We start from the raw sequence: 13,747 nt of genomic DNA on the forward strand, positions 1-13,747 counted from the left end.
CTGTACCTTAGCACATACAGATGGAGTTCTTCATCTCAGGTATAGCTGTGATCCCCTCAACAGCTGCCTTCATGTGTTGTATCAAAGTGCCAGTGCTTGACCAGAACGAAATAACAAGGGACTTTGCTGTTTTTCCTTGTCTGCTGTCTTTCAACTAAATCCCAGAAATGAACAGAACACGAAAACCTTTTTCTGTGTGAAAATACATGTGGTATACAAATGAGCGTGTTTCTATAGTAAAGTGCACAAAGCAAATCCGGCCTGTATCATGCATAGTTAAGCTAACATTGGGAAAACTACAAAGGGCCATGCACTGAACACATGGCATTACTTCCCTGTGTTTTTGGTTACTCTTATTACACATACGTAAATTAATCCAAAAGAAGGGCGTAAATAAATGAGAAACAACTTGGCACAGACATGGCACAACTGCCTGCATTGACCATAAAAGGACAGTTTAAGAGGTCGTCTCAATAGGAAAGTGACAGTGCACCATCAGACCTTCCTTCTACTGCCCACTCAGTGCTTGATTTATAAAATAGTAAGTGCTGGTGCCCAAACCTTTTCCTGAAGCCTGCAGATGGCACTAAAGAATGTTGGGACTGCCAAATATGAAGGATTCATAGTCTGGATTACACCTCTTGCCTCTTTCTTCCAACACCAGACACTCGCTGCCCCTTTATTCCACTATTGAGGGTTCTTTTTAGGTTTTGCCTACGCAATGCGTACGAAGTACGCATGCGCTAGCAAAATCTAATGTCTTGCAGTGGGGTTGCAGTGGGGAACAGGGACTCGCCCCCTCCTCCCATTGGCTAGCTCCATAAATGGAGGCTAGCCATTGGGAGACGGCTCTGTCCGTCAATCCCGGACCAGATTCGGGGGCGTTCCCGAGAATTTTTCCCTTTTGGTGACGTCAGCCGAAAGCCTGTTCTCGGGAACGCCCCCGAATCTGGTCCGGCATTGCCGGCACCCGCCTTCCTGACCTTCTCAGTTTCTTCCCTCAGCCACGCCTCGTTCAACTGCCCTCACACTCCCCCGTGCTCGTTTTCAGCGGGTGCTTACCTGTAATAAATAAAAAAAAGTATATACATTAGGTTAGAGAAGAAACGTTCGTGTGCAGAAATAACCAGTGTGCGTCTGCTTCAAGCCTAATGCGTCTACCTCACAACGGTCGCATCGGACGTGGTTTATTCCCAGTAAAACCCAGACATGCAGACTAGTGAAAGCGTCAATGCTTTCTGGAATAATTGTTACAAAAAAAACAATACATTTTTTTAACTACACACCGGTGACTGTTCTGCGTACTTCTATAAAAAGTATATTTATCAAGGAAACGTACAGCAGAGATTGGAGAAAGGATTTTTACGTGGACTTTACTCCGTGCTGGCTATCCGCTATTTCTGAATGTATCTAAGTGCAGCTATAGTGAGTTCACCCCTGCGCCCTCGAGCACCTCCTGTGTTTGACCTTGACCACGCGCAGATGACACTTGCCTCCCCCTAGGGACCCGTAGGTCCATCTTTCCAGGAGTGTAAAGACTGCTCGTTTGACCGCAACTAGCACCCGCCAGCGCTGCTGGGAGCACAGACACAACTGCGCCACGAGCGTCGCAAAAAAACGCTCGCAAACATTATAGTCGGAACCTTCTTTCAACCTGGGCCTTCTTCTTCTTTCTCTTGCCTCAAAGGCGTCTCAAAGCATATTTTGCAAACCTACGCCTGCTTGTAACTGTTCATATGACTGGACTCTTATATTTACTACCAAAATCACGCATGATTAGCCCTCGTGCGCTCGCACTAACAGCAGGTTTAAAGTTCGAATCTAACTGTTCAGCCTTCAGTTATAATAAGTTCTGTAGAGCGCTTAGATGCGCAGAACTGCGTCTGTAGCGCATAAGACAATGTATCACTAGAGAGAGTAGCGTCTAGTGGTATAGCACAAACTGCAGGCAATGCTTGCCTTCCGCAAAAATAAAGATTTAGCGTTGCGCCAGAGCTCATATTTCTGTTACACATTTTCCATAAGACAAATATACGCAGTCTTGCTAATTTCTTGCTTTATTATGTGGAATGTTTTATACATCGGATGCCCTGACTTCACGAAGTAGGGGCTGGTGGCAAGGGAGAGCTGTAAGGGGCTCGCAGACCGGCATGTCATGTTTACTTCCTGGCATGAACGTAAAATGGGAGCCCGCTTCTAAAGCAATCGGGGTTACAGTATTCAACACGCGTACAAGTTATTACATTTTTTCTGGGGTGTGATTCACTGCAAGTCATGCATAAACTCTGGACTCAAGCCGCGCCAAGAAGTCATATCCAAAGAGGTCAGGGACTGGATGTCTGCGCCCCCTCCAACGCAGACCGTCGTTGGCAGGCACCGCACATCCAGTTTTGCTCGTGTCGTGGTAAGTAGGGTCACAAGACTTAGACGGGAGGGTCGAACCAACGTATATAGCAGGGTCGATCATATTATGCGGCAAAAAAAAGTTATGCCCCACATTTTGTGATAGTATCACTTCATTATTGTGTTGGTTTTTTTGTGCTCGGTTTAACACTGTTTGAGCAAGCATTTCACCTCTTTAGTACCATGTTAACACATCAATAAGAAACTTGAAATTGACTAGTAACTCTTTGTGAATGGCCTTCCACTGCCAACAACACCCGTTGCAGCATAGTAGTATTCTTGATCTGTTTGAGTTAGTCATGTTTTTTGTAAAAATGTGCAGTTTATGCAGAACATGATGGATTATGTGGCAACATTCATAATTATGCGGAAAGTGCCAAATAATAAGAGATGTTTCGCTGTTTGTGGAACTGATGTCTTCATCTGTTGCATGGAATGAGCCTGTCCCGGCACAACTAACCCAGAACAGAGGGTGCCCTGTTAATGTTCTTAACTCCAGACGCTCTTCACAAGCGAAGTCTGTGGTGTTCCCTTAAAGACCAGTACCCTAAAATGACCAGCGTCAGTGGCACCCGAGGCTCAGCCAGTCTGGCATGCCACTGCTGCGCTGTCTGTCCCAGCTCTACTGGCCTGTCCTCCGACAGTAACACCAGACACCAGTACCTTCCTCTAACATTCGGGGCCTGCATTACTACTTCTTCCATCAGGTTAAACAGGTTTAATATTATCCTAAATGTGTCCTTTGTTTAAAACTCTTTAGACTGCAAGTTCCTGGGATAAAACTCTACGTAGCCTTTCTTTGGTCATGGTAAAAGTTTAATAAAGTAGGTTCATGGTCTGTAAGACAGAGCTCAACTGACCATGGACATGACAAGGATGTCTCATGACCTCTCCATCCTTGGATGTCACTGTCAGCAACGCCCCCCCCCCCTCTCATTCAAGGGCAGTCCACTTTTACGGCAGCCTCTTACACAGAAACGAGACGTATCTTCTGTGAGGCGAAACCTCCCCGACCAAGGGGCGCATGTTCATGCACGGTTACTGACCCTGCCCCATACCTTCTATCCTTTCTGGGACAAAGGCGTTCGAGGGCGACTCCTCTTACATGTAAACCTTCCTACGCAGCAGGGGCGCTTGCTCTCTTTCCACGAGAGCCAGGCAGGCAAAAAAGAAAGAAAGTTTACGGAAATTGCAGGCTCGGTCCGGAAGAAGCTAAAAGGGGAAAGCCGAGGGTCAGTTAGACCGAGTAGACACGCATCCTTCAAATGCCTGTTAATTTTACGCCGCTCGGACAAAACCCTGACACCTTTCCCGGCATCAGCCTCCTAGGGACTTCTGCACTCGACCTTCCTCTCACTTTTTGGAGATTCTGATGTTTAAAATAAGATTCCCGATTTTCACATGTTCCCCAAGAGTCGTTTCTATGGTCTAGCATTATTGCTACAATTTATTTTTAATCGATTGTTATAGCTAATGTTTAAATAAAAAAAAAAGAATCGTTGCAATTTATATACGTTTTTTTCATGTCGGTTTGAGTCATGGTAAGGCAAACTCCACCTTTTATCCTTCCCAGGTTGGCTGAGCCCTAATAAATTGGTTCATAGTACCGACGGTTACTTACAGCGCATAGAATCGGCAGATGTGAGCCGTGGAGCGCCTCCTAGAGCCTGTTATTATTGCCAATCATTTGCCTGTGATGTCACAACTCAGCTAAAAGCTGGGACAAGTGCCCCATGCTACCCCTTGGCCCAACTGCCCTCCCGAAGCCTTACCTTTAAGTGCCTCAGAATAAAATGTAAATAGTGGTATATTATTCTATAAATTACAGCTAAGGCTATAGTGCTTGCACCTGCGCTGTGATTTTAGGAACTTCATGTATTCCCATTGTTAGCACGTGCTCTTTTGAAATTTATTTTCAGAGTATAAAATAGTGTCTATTAACCGGCTGTGAATGCACAAAGTTGCATATGAAAAGATGCGGCGCCGTTTTTGAACCCTCCCTGCTTCCCAGTGCCTGGTGTGTTAATTACAGCTCCTGTTTTCCATATACTTGCCGTTCAGTGGTTAGGCCCGGGAGCATTCATTACTTCCGCCCTGTCCCTCCCCTGCCTCTCCGGGGGCCTGGTGCCGGCACATATGACAATCGCGGAATGCGGGGCCTGCACGCTTAGTGGTTCCCATGAACTGCCTGCTCGCTGCAGCTGAGAGGGCCCACCCGCTCTAGTGGACGAGCCGAGGGCTCTCAGCCTTTCACTGGTGGCCGCCATTTCCTGCTTTGAAACGCATGTTTAAAACATTGCTTTCCGTCGCTTCAGAGCAGGTCTTGGCGCTGTTAGACAAGGACTGCTGGACCAAGGCCCACAAACTCTCCGAGGAAATATTTCCACACCGAACCTACATTCTTCAAGCACTTGCGGCGCGCAGCTCCACGTACTCTAGGTTTGTATCCCAACATCCACCCTTCCTCTTTGGTATATTGTTTGAAAATGATGCCAAACTATTCAGTTGGAGACGATGTGGCTTACCGACAAGAGCTGCCGATGTTGGAACTGGGCAACCAGCTTCGAGTTTCAGAGTCGGCTCACAATCATGTGATGCTGGGCAAATCACTTATATGATATATCTATCTCTCAATGCCAACACAATAAATAAATGTATAACGTGTCCTTGTGTAATATAAGTGGTACCCATGTACAGACCTCTAATACCTTCAAGTCGAGTTGCGTTGTGCAAAAGAAAATACAAATACATGTAGAGCCAGGTTTTCTCACTATGTGGTTATGAAGGCACAGCTCAGTTCCAGATGGTTCTAAAGAGAAACCAGTAAAATAATCCACTGCTCCAGAGTCTGGTACATCACTCTTGCTTTCGGCAGCAGAACGCAAGAGCGTGGCTATAGAATTTCTTTTATTGGTGGTCCCGGGGCTGAACCACTTCCCCTCAGATTTCCGTGTTTTTTTCCGTGACACATATGGACATTGAAACCCTGGGTCAGACTAACCATGGTATTTTTTTAAAGAATGGTAAATTCGTATAATGTTCTCTTATATAATTACGCAAACATTCTGGGGCCTATTATGTGCAATTATTCTTTACTTAGGGCTACAGTTTAGAGCATGGGTACTCACAAATATTTTCTCAAGGGCCAAAAAGATTGGTCTGTGGTGCGATGGAGGGTGGCACTGATGTCAACCGGGTGGCTGTTGGTCGGGTGAGGGGGCTGATGGTATGGTAGGTGTAGGGTAAGTGAAGCATGCACCTCTACTGGTCGGCAAAATTACACAAAGTGAAGCCAGAAAACCTGGGATAAATTTTGGCTTTCCCACTTGACCAAATTGTGTGATACAAGGCAATTGTTTTATTTCACTTTCCCTCCTTTTTAGGTTTTGCCTGGCAAAAGATGCGCTCTGCGCATCTTTTTCGCGCAGGCGAAAACCTAATGACTATAGTAGGGGAGACAGGAACGGCCCCCGTCTTCCATTGGCTAGCTCCATAAATGGAGGCTAGCCATTGGAAGACGGGCCTGTCCGTCAATGCCAGACCAGATTCGGGGGCGTTCCCAAGAATTTTTGGCTTTTGGCTACGTCACGCTACGTCAGCCAAAAGCCAAAAATTCTCGGGAACGCCCCCGAATCTGGTCCGGCATTGCCGGCACCCGCCTTCCTGCTCGGGGCCGTGAGGAGCCCGCAGCCGCCGCCCCGTCTTCGGCGAGGCCCCGGAGAGGAGGAGTTTGAAGATTGGTAGGGGGGCGGGGGCATGGATGTCTAACGTTAGCGGCATTAAATACAGCTACTGAATTCAGGTTTTACTTGTTCAATTCCAGAGACCATCACTGCCCCTTATCCCTGTTTCAGCTCAGCCTCTCATCTTGCCCATGTCGTTCACAAGAGTACCACCGAGCCCGGTGATAAAAAGCCCCGGTAGGATTGTAGGGCAGTGTGCTAATAGCAAGCTGTTACTACCAGGGCACCTGCCGGGAGGCTGGCATGTGCCCTCGTTTGTGCACACTTCCTGGCTCGCCTGTGACTCCCATTTCACAAGTGCTCACACGTCGATGCCCCGGCTGAGGACCGGAGGGCACTGGTTCCCGGTGTGTAATAAGGAGGAAGGGACTCACCTGTGCCAGGCCCGCTGCAGACCTCACCCCACGGCCGCTCCTTTCACCCTAATTATCCGGAGGTGAAATCAGGTGTCTGAGACCTCGCCGTGCACGCCCAGAAGAGACGGGCACCTCCGTCGTCAGAGAGACGAAGCAGGAAGTCCACGGGGCAGGAAGCGAGTGTGGAGCAATAACTGCTGCCCTGGACCGCTGCACACCCGGGCCTGTTTACTCAGCGGCGCGCTGCATTCTGGGGCTTGTATTTTGCGTTTACCTTCCGAAGGATGAGCGTTACATCTAAGCACACAAAGTTAGGTGTTCTAAAGTGCTTAATGAACTCGAGTTAAGTGCAGAGTGAAAATCAGCCATTTACACGGGGCTTTCAGTGGGAACGAAAAAAGGTGTGTGTGTGTGTGGAGAGGGTTGTCTCTAGAAGGTGCTGAACTCAGTGCTTCGCATTATGTGGCTATCTCAGCTGCTGGCATTGCCACGGTCCCCCATAAAGGCTTTTTAACCAGCTAAAACTTCTGGAGAGCGATGTGGACCACTCCAGTGTCGCACTGTATTTGAGAATGTGAAAACGTCTATCTTTGGCTACTACATCCTGCCTTGGCTTTCTAGCAGGGTATGTGTATAAATGCCCAGTATTGACATTTGAAAGTATACTTCAGGGGTGCGTGTATGCATGTGCAGCAGGGTATGTGTGTGCTTTGAAATCTGGGTATCTTTGTCTTCAAGGTGAGTGTGTGTGTGTCAGCATACTGGGAGTATGTACTTCTGTCTAAAGGGGATCTGTGTGTCTGTACATGCGAACGTCTGTGCATGATAGAGTTTCTGCATTAGTGTGTCTGCACTGTGGTGTGCCTCTGTAGGGAGGGCTGTGTGGTACTGTGCAGGGGTGGGTGCATCTGTGTAGTGTGGTTGTCTCTGTGTAATTGGGTTGTCTGTATTTCCAGTGGTTAAGCAATAGGCGAAGACAAAATGTAAATACCCATTGGTAAAGAATTAGGAAGACCGCATGGAGAATTTCCAGGTTTGAGCTAATAAGACAGAATCAACAATATTTTGGCGTATAGACTGAGTAACAACTGGTGAAAGAGGTAATGAATGTCAGTGCTGGAAGCGAAATTAGTGCACACCCATAAGGCCTAGTACCACATTCAAAATAAAAGCCGTTTTTTTTATGGACTCTGCTTGTGCCTCCGTGTGCCCCTGTTGCGCCTCTGTGTGCCCCTGTTGCCTGCTTGTGCCTCTGTGTGCCCCTGTTGCCTGCTTGTGCCTCTGTGTGCCCCTGTTGCCTGCTTGTGCCTCTGTGTGCCCCTGTTGCCTGCTTGTGCCTCTGTGTGCCCCTGTTGCCTGCTTGTGCCTCCGTGTGCCCCTGTTGCCTGCTTGTGCCTCCGTGTGCCCCTGTTGCCTGCTTGTGCTGTGTGGGTGTGTGTGGAGGGCTCCGTATGGCTGTGTGTGTGGGAAGCTTTGTGTGGCTGTGTGTGTAGGAAGCTTTGTGTGGCTCTGTGTGTGAGGGGCTTTGTGTGGCTGTGTGTGTGGGGGACTCTGTGTGGCTGTGTGTGTGGGGGGCTCTGTGTGGGTGTGTTTGTGGGGGGGCTCTGTGTGTGTCATTTGCGGGAGATAAAGCTAGTGGCATTGTAAATGACAATGCCATTTATTTATGTTAAAAAAAACATTAATAAAAATAATGTCAAGAGCAATGCCAATAGCTCTAACTTTAACAAAGGCAAAACCATTGCATTGTAAATGCTTGTTTTCCCTTGGTTTCGCTGTTTGTCTCTATTTTTCAGCCATCCTGTTGGTCCCTCTTTCCGCCGTTTGTGTTTTCTCTATCTTGTTCTAAGTGTTTTATAATGATTAAATATAAGTGCCAGTCCCACCTGAAACTATCGGCTCAAATTAAACCCTGGGCCCACTGATTAGTTCTATCAGTTTTTTGTGTGTGACTCAACTTTTCTTTTATTGCAGGAGCTTTACTACATTGTGTGAAGAACAGGTAAAAAGAGACTCCAGAATTTCAGGTGTAATGGAAACCAGTGGATAGAAGGGGTTACGTTGGTATGGTTAAATAAGGGAAAACTAAGATTGGTGGCTGGGTTGAGAGTGTATGGAGTAAGGGGGAGTGTGGGCTCTCTCCATGCATATGGAGGTACGTTAGTGTTTAGTCATACGTTTTTAGATTTTGAGGGGCTTGCGGCTATTGGATTATGTCTGTGCAGTTTAATTTCATCTAGATCCTGTCATGTTCATTGCAATTCAATTCTTTATTTACATTTCAGGTTATTTAACAAAATACATAAAGACATGTAAAAGAACATTGACACCTCTTATAGACACATTATTGATAAAGCAGTACAGTATTTAAAACAACCATAATTTTAAAAACAAACTTACCTAGTAGACCTAATACAATCAAATCAAATTAGACCTTCTTTATTCTAACCAATCTTATGGTTGACTCATTAGAATGATGTTTCATGTGATGTAATCTGTGGCGGAGGACTGCTGTCTTTGGGTTGTAGTGCTGATGTTGTCCAGGGTGTATACCTTATAAGCTGTCCAGGTCTTATATGCAGTCCAAATCTCATCAGTTGTCAATGCAGCGGTTGGTGTCCTGCTTACCCATGTTAAGCACTGGTTCTCCTTCATATTTGATTTGATTGTGAAATGTTGGTCAGCTTGCTGGCAAGTACCGTGGTCAAGCTTGGACAGACAGTGTACCTTCTTGGCACTGTGCTCTCTACTATGTATGTATATGGTATTTCTATTATGAAAAGCTGGCCAATAGCCAGCGGGGCACTGTACATGGTCACAGGCAAGCTTAAAGTTGGTGAGTAATCGAAGAAGGAGTGTAGTACTTGAAGAGGTATGTAGCTTCTTCTAGGAAGTCTAACAGACTCTCTAGTCCTAATGTCAGATGAGTCTTGGAGATGTATTCATAAAAGGGGGTGGTGATGGACAGAGTATCTGAATTAAGCAGAACACTCCTACCCAGTCAAAAGATCAGGGCTTGATCCATCACCGTTTTTTAGCTCACTGCACCATCCCAGTTCAGAACCTGGCTACATGCAAATTAGTCTAACCCTGGCCCAGTGCATCATGGGAACAGGGTAGACCAAACTACCAAGCCAATTCTTTACTGGAAAGGAAACAAGCTTCCGGGGACCGGTTTCTGGCATTGCAGCCGGCTTCGGCCCGGCTTGCTTGAATCCTGATGGTGCAGTGAGCAAGGGACTCACATCTGAGTATACCCTTCCACACTTGTGGTGGCCAAAACGATTCATAAAAGGGGGTGGTGATGGACAGAGTATCTGAATTAAGCAGAACACTCCTACCCAGTCAAAAGATCAGGGCTTGATCCATCACCGTTTTTTAGCTCACTGCACCATCCCTGTTCAGAACCTGGCTACATGCAAATTAGTCTAACCCTGGCCCAGTGCATCATGGGAACAGGGCAGACCAAACTACCAGGCCAATTCTTTACTGGAAAGGAAACAAGCTTCCGGGGACCGGTTTCTGGCATTGCAGCCGTCTTCGGCCCGGCTTGCTTGAATCCTGATGGTGCAGTGAGCAAGGGACTCACATCTGAGTATACCCTTCCACACTTGTGGTGGCCAAAACGATTCATAAAAGGGGGTGGTGATGGACAGAGTATCTGAATTAAGCAGAACACTCCTACCCAGTCAAAAGATCAGGCCTTGATCCATCACTGTTTTTTAGCTCACTGCACCATCCCAGTTCAGAACCTGGCTACATGAAAATTAGTCTAACCCTGGCCCAGTGCATCATGGGAACAGGGCAGACCAAACTACCAAGCCAATTCTTTACTGGAAAGGAAACAAGCTTCCGGGGACCGGTTTCTGGCATTGCAGCCGTCTTCGGCCGGCTTGCTTTAATCCTGATGGTGCAGTGAGCAAGGGACTCACATCTGAGTATACCCTTCCACACTTGTGGTGGCCAAAACGATTCATAAAAGGGGGTGCTGATGGACAGAGTATCTGAATTAAGCAGAACACTCCTACCCAGTCAAAAGATCAGGGCTTGATCCATCACCGTTTTTTAGCTCACTGCACCATCCCAGTTCAGAACCTGGCTACATGCAAATTAGTCTAACCCTGGCCCAGTGCATCATGGGAACAGGGCAGACCAAACTACCAAGCCAATTTTTTACTGGAAAGGAAACAAGCTTCCGGGGACCGGTTTCTGGCATTGCAGCCCTCTTCGGCCCGGCTTGCTTGAATCCTGATGGTGCAGTGAGCAAGGGACTCACATCTGAGTATACCCTTCCACACTTGTGGTGGCCAAAACGATTCATAAAAGGGGGTGGTGATGGACAGAGTATCTGAATTAAGCAGAACACTCCTACCCAGTCAAAAGATCAGGGCTTGATCCATCACTGTTTTTTAGCTCACTGCACCATCCCAGTTCAGAACCTGGCTACATGCAAATTAGTCTAACCCTGGCCCAGTGCATCATGGGAACAGGGCAGACCAAACTACCAAGCCAATTCTTTACTGGAAAGGAAACAAGCTTCCGGGGACCGGTTTCTGGCATTGCAGCCGTCTTCGGCCTGGCTTGCTTGAATCCTGATGGTGCAGTGAGCAAGGGACTCACATCTGAGTATACCCTTCCACACTTGTGGTGGCCAAAACGATTCATAAAGGGGGTGGTGATGGACAGAGTATCTGAATTAAGCAGAACACTCCTACCCAGTCAAAAGATCAGGGCTTGATCCATCACCGTTTTTTAGCTCACTGCACCATCCCAGTTCAGAACCTGGCTACATGCAAATTAGTCTAACCCTGGCCCAGTGCATCATGGGAACATGGCAGACCAAACTACCAAGCCAATTCTTTACTGGAAAGGAAACAAGCTTCCGGGGACCGGTTTCTGGCATTGCAGCCGTCTTCGGCCCGGCTTGCTTGAATCCTGATGGTGCAGTGAGCAAGGGACTCACATCTGAGTATACCCTTCCACACTTGTGGTGGCCAAAACGATTCGTAAAAGGGGGTGGTGAAGGACAGAGTATCTGAATTAAGCAGAACACTCCTACCCAGTCAAAAGATCAGGGCTTGACCCATCACCGTTTTTTAGCTCACTGCACCATCCCAGTTCAGAACCTGGCTACATGCAAATTAGTCTAACCCTGGCCCAGTGCATCATGGGAACAGGGCAGACCAAACTACCAAGCCAATTCTTTACTCGAAAGGAAACAAGCTTCCAGGGACCGGTTTCTGGCATTGCAGCCGTCTTCGGCCCGGCTTGCTTGAGTCCTGATGGTGCAGTGAGCAAGGGACTCACATCTGAGTATACCCTTCCACACTTGTGGTGGCCAAAACAATTCATAAAAGGGGGTGGTGATGGACAGAGTATCTGAATTAAGCAGAACACTCCTACCCAGTCAAAAAATCAGGGCTTGTAGCCAGGTTCTGAACTGGGATGGTGCAGTGAGCTAAAACACGGTGATGGATCAAGCCCTGATCTTTTGACTGGGTAGGAGTGTTCTGCTTAATTCAGATGCTCTGTCCAACACCACCCCCTTTTATGAATCGTTTTGGCCACTACAGGTGTGGAAGGGTATGCTCAGACATGAGTCCCTTGCTCACTGCACCATCAGGATTCAAGCAAGCCGGGCCGAAGACGGCTGCAATGCCAGAAACCGGTCCCCGGAAGCTTGTTTCCTTTCCAGTAAAGAATTGGCTTGGTAGTTTGGTCTGCCCTGTTCACATGATGCACTGGGCCAGGGACAGACTAATTTGTATGTAGCCAGGTTCTGAACTGGGATGGTGCAGTGAGCTAAAAAACGGTGATGGATCAAGCCCTGATCTTTTGACTGGGTAGGAGTGTTCTGCTTAATTCAGATCCTCTGTCCATCACCACCCCCTTTTATGAATCGTTTTGGCCACTACAGGTGTGGAAGGGTATGCTCAGACATGAGTCCCTTGCTTACTGCACCATCAGGATTCAAGCAAGCCGGGCCGAAGACGGCTGCAATGCCAGAAACCGGTCCCCGGAAGCTTGTTTCCTTTCCAGTAAAGAATTGGCTTGGTAGTTTGGTCTGCCCTGTTCCCATGATGCACTGGGCCAGGGACAGACTAATTTGCATGTAGCCAGGTTCTGAACTGGGATGGTGCAGTGAGCTAAAAAACGGTGATGGATCAAGCCCTGATCTTTTGACTGGGTAGGAGTGTTCTGCTTAATTCAGATGCTCTGTCCATCACCACCCCCTTTTATGAATCGTCTTGGAGATGTAGGCAGGAATATCTCCCATAACTTTGCATGTCAATGGCTGGCTTCTCTGTGTGGTGGCAGTCCATTTTTCCTCTATCAATATGGGATCTCAAGAGCCACGAGTTAGATCTGATTACTTTCTGATGCTCCATTAAATCAATTAAACTCTACTTTTTGTGGTAAGACTGCACAGTCCCTACATGTTCAAGGGACACCATCATTTCACTATGTGAACGACGAAAGCTCTTGCTTTGCTCAAATGATAGATAGGCAAATCCCTTAGATGAGATGAGGATGTTTATTGTGATAACCTACTTGAGAAAGTGAAGGGAAGAAATAAAGGATTCCTGCAACTCTAGTAAAATCAGGGGGGAGTCTGAGATATTTACACAAGCTGGTGGAGGTCCGCTCAAAATAATATGTTGATGATACAATGTGGTGGTATTCCCCTCTTAGTGTGAGAGGAACACCAGTGATTTACCAAGGAGGGCACCATGGCCAGCTTAGAGTGCAGGTAAGAGGCCTATATGCCATCACTATTAATCAGCTACTCACGGCAAAGTCTGCACAAAGGGGTGATAGTTGTCTGTGCTAAAAGGAATACTACTTTTGGTGCAACTCATCTACATAGCTGGGTACTCTGCTGGAAAAAAACATTTACCCACCATGCTGAGAGGACTGAGGAGGTGAGTCTCCAGACAGGAAACATAATAGGTGAGTCACAAATGGTGAATTCAGGAATAGTGTTGCATAGTGCTGCAGTGCTAGACCCTGTTTCCCCTTAAAACTATACCAAGACTCTCTTTTTTAGGTATTATTCCCAACTTAATATCACATAACATAAGATCGGAATCTAATTATCTGCCCTTCAGGCAAAAATCAAGATTTGACTATGGGCATATGTTCTCTTGGTTACTGCCTTCTCTGCCTGCGTTTTACGCTCCAGGGCATCCTGGTAATTTAATCGTTGTGCTCTTCATGTTTTTGTGATTTATTTTTATTGGACTT

Source organism: Lissotriton helveticus, chromosome 2_2 (assembly GCF_964261635.1).
Source record: "Lissotriton helveticus chromosome 2_2, aLisHel1.1, whole genome shotgun sequence".
Classification (NCBI taxonomy): domain Eukaryota; kingdom Metazoa; phylum Chordata; class Amphibia; order Caudata; family Salamandridae; genus Lissotriton; species Lissotriton helveticus.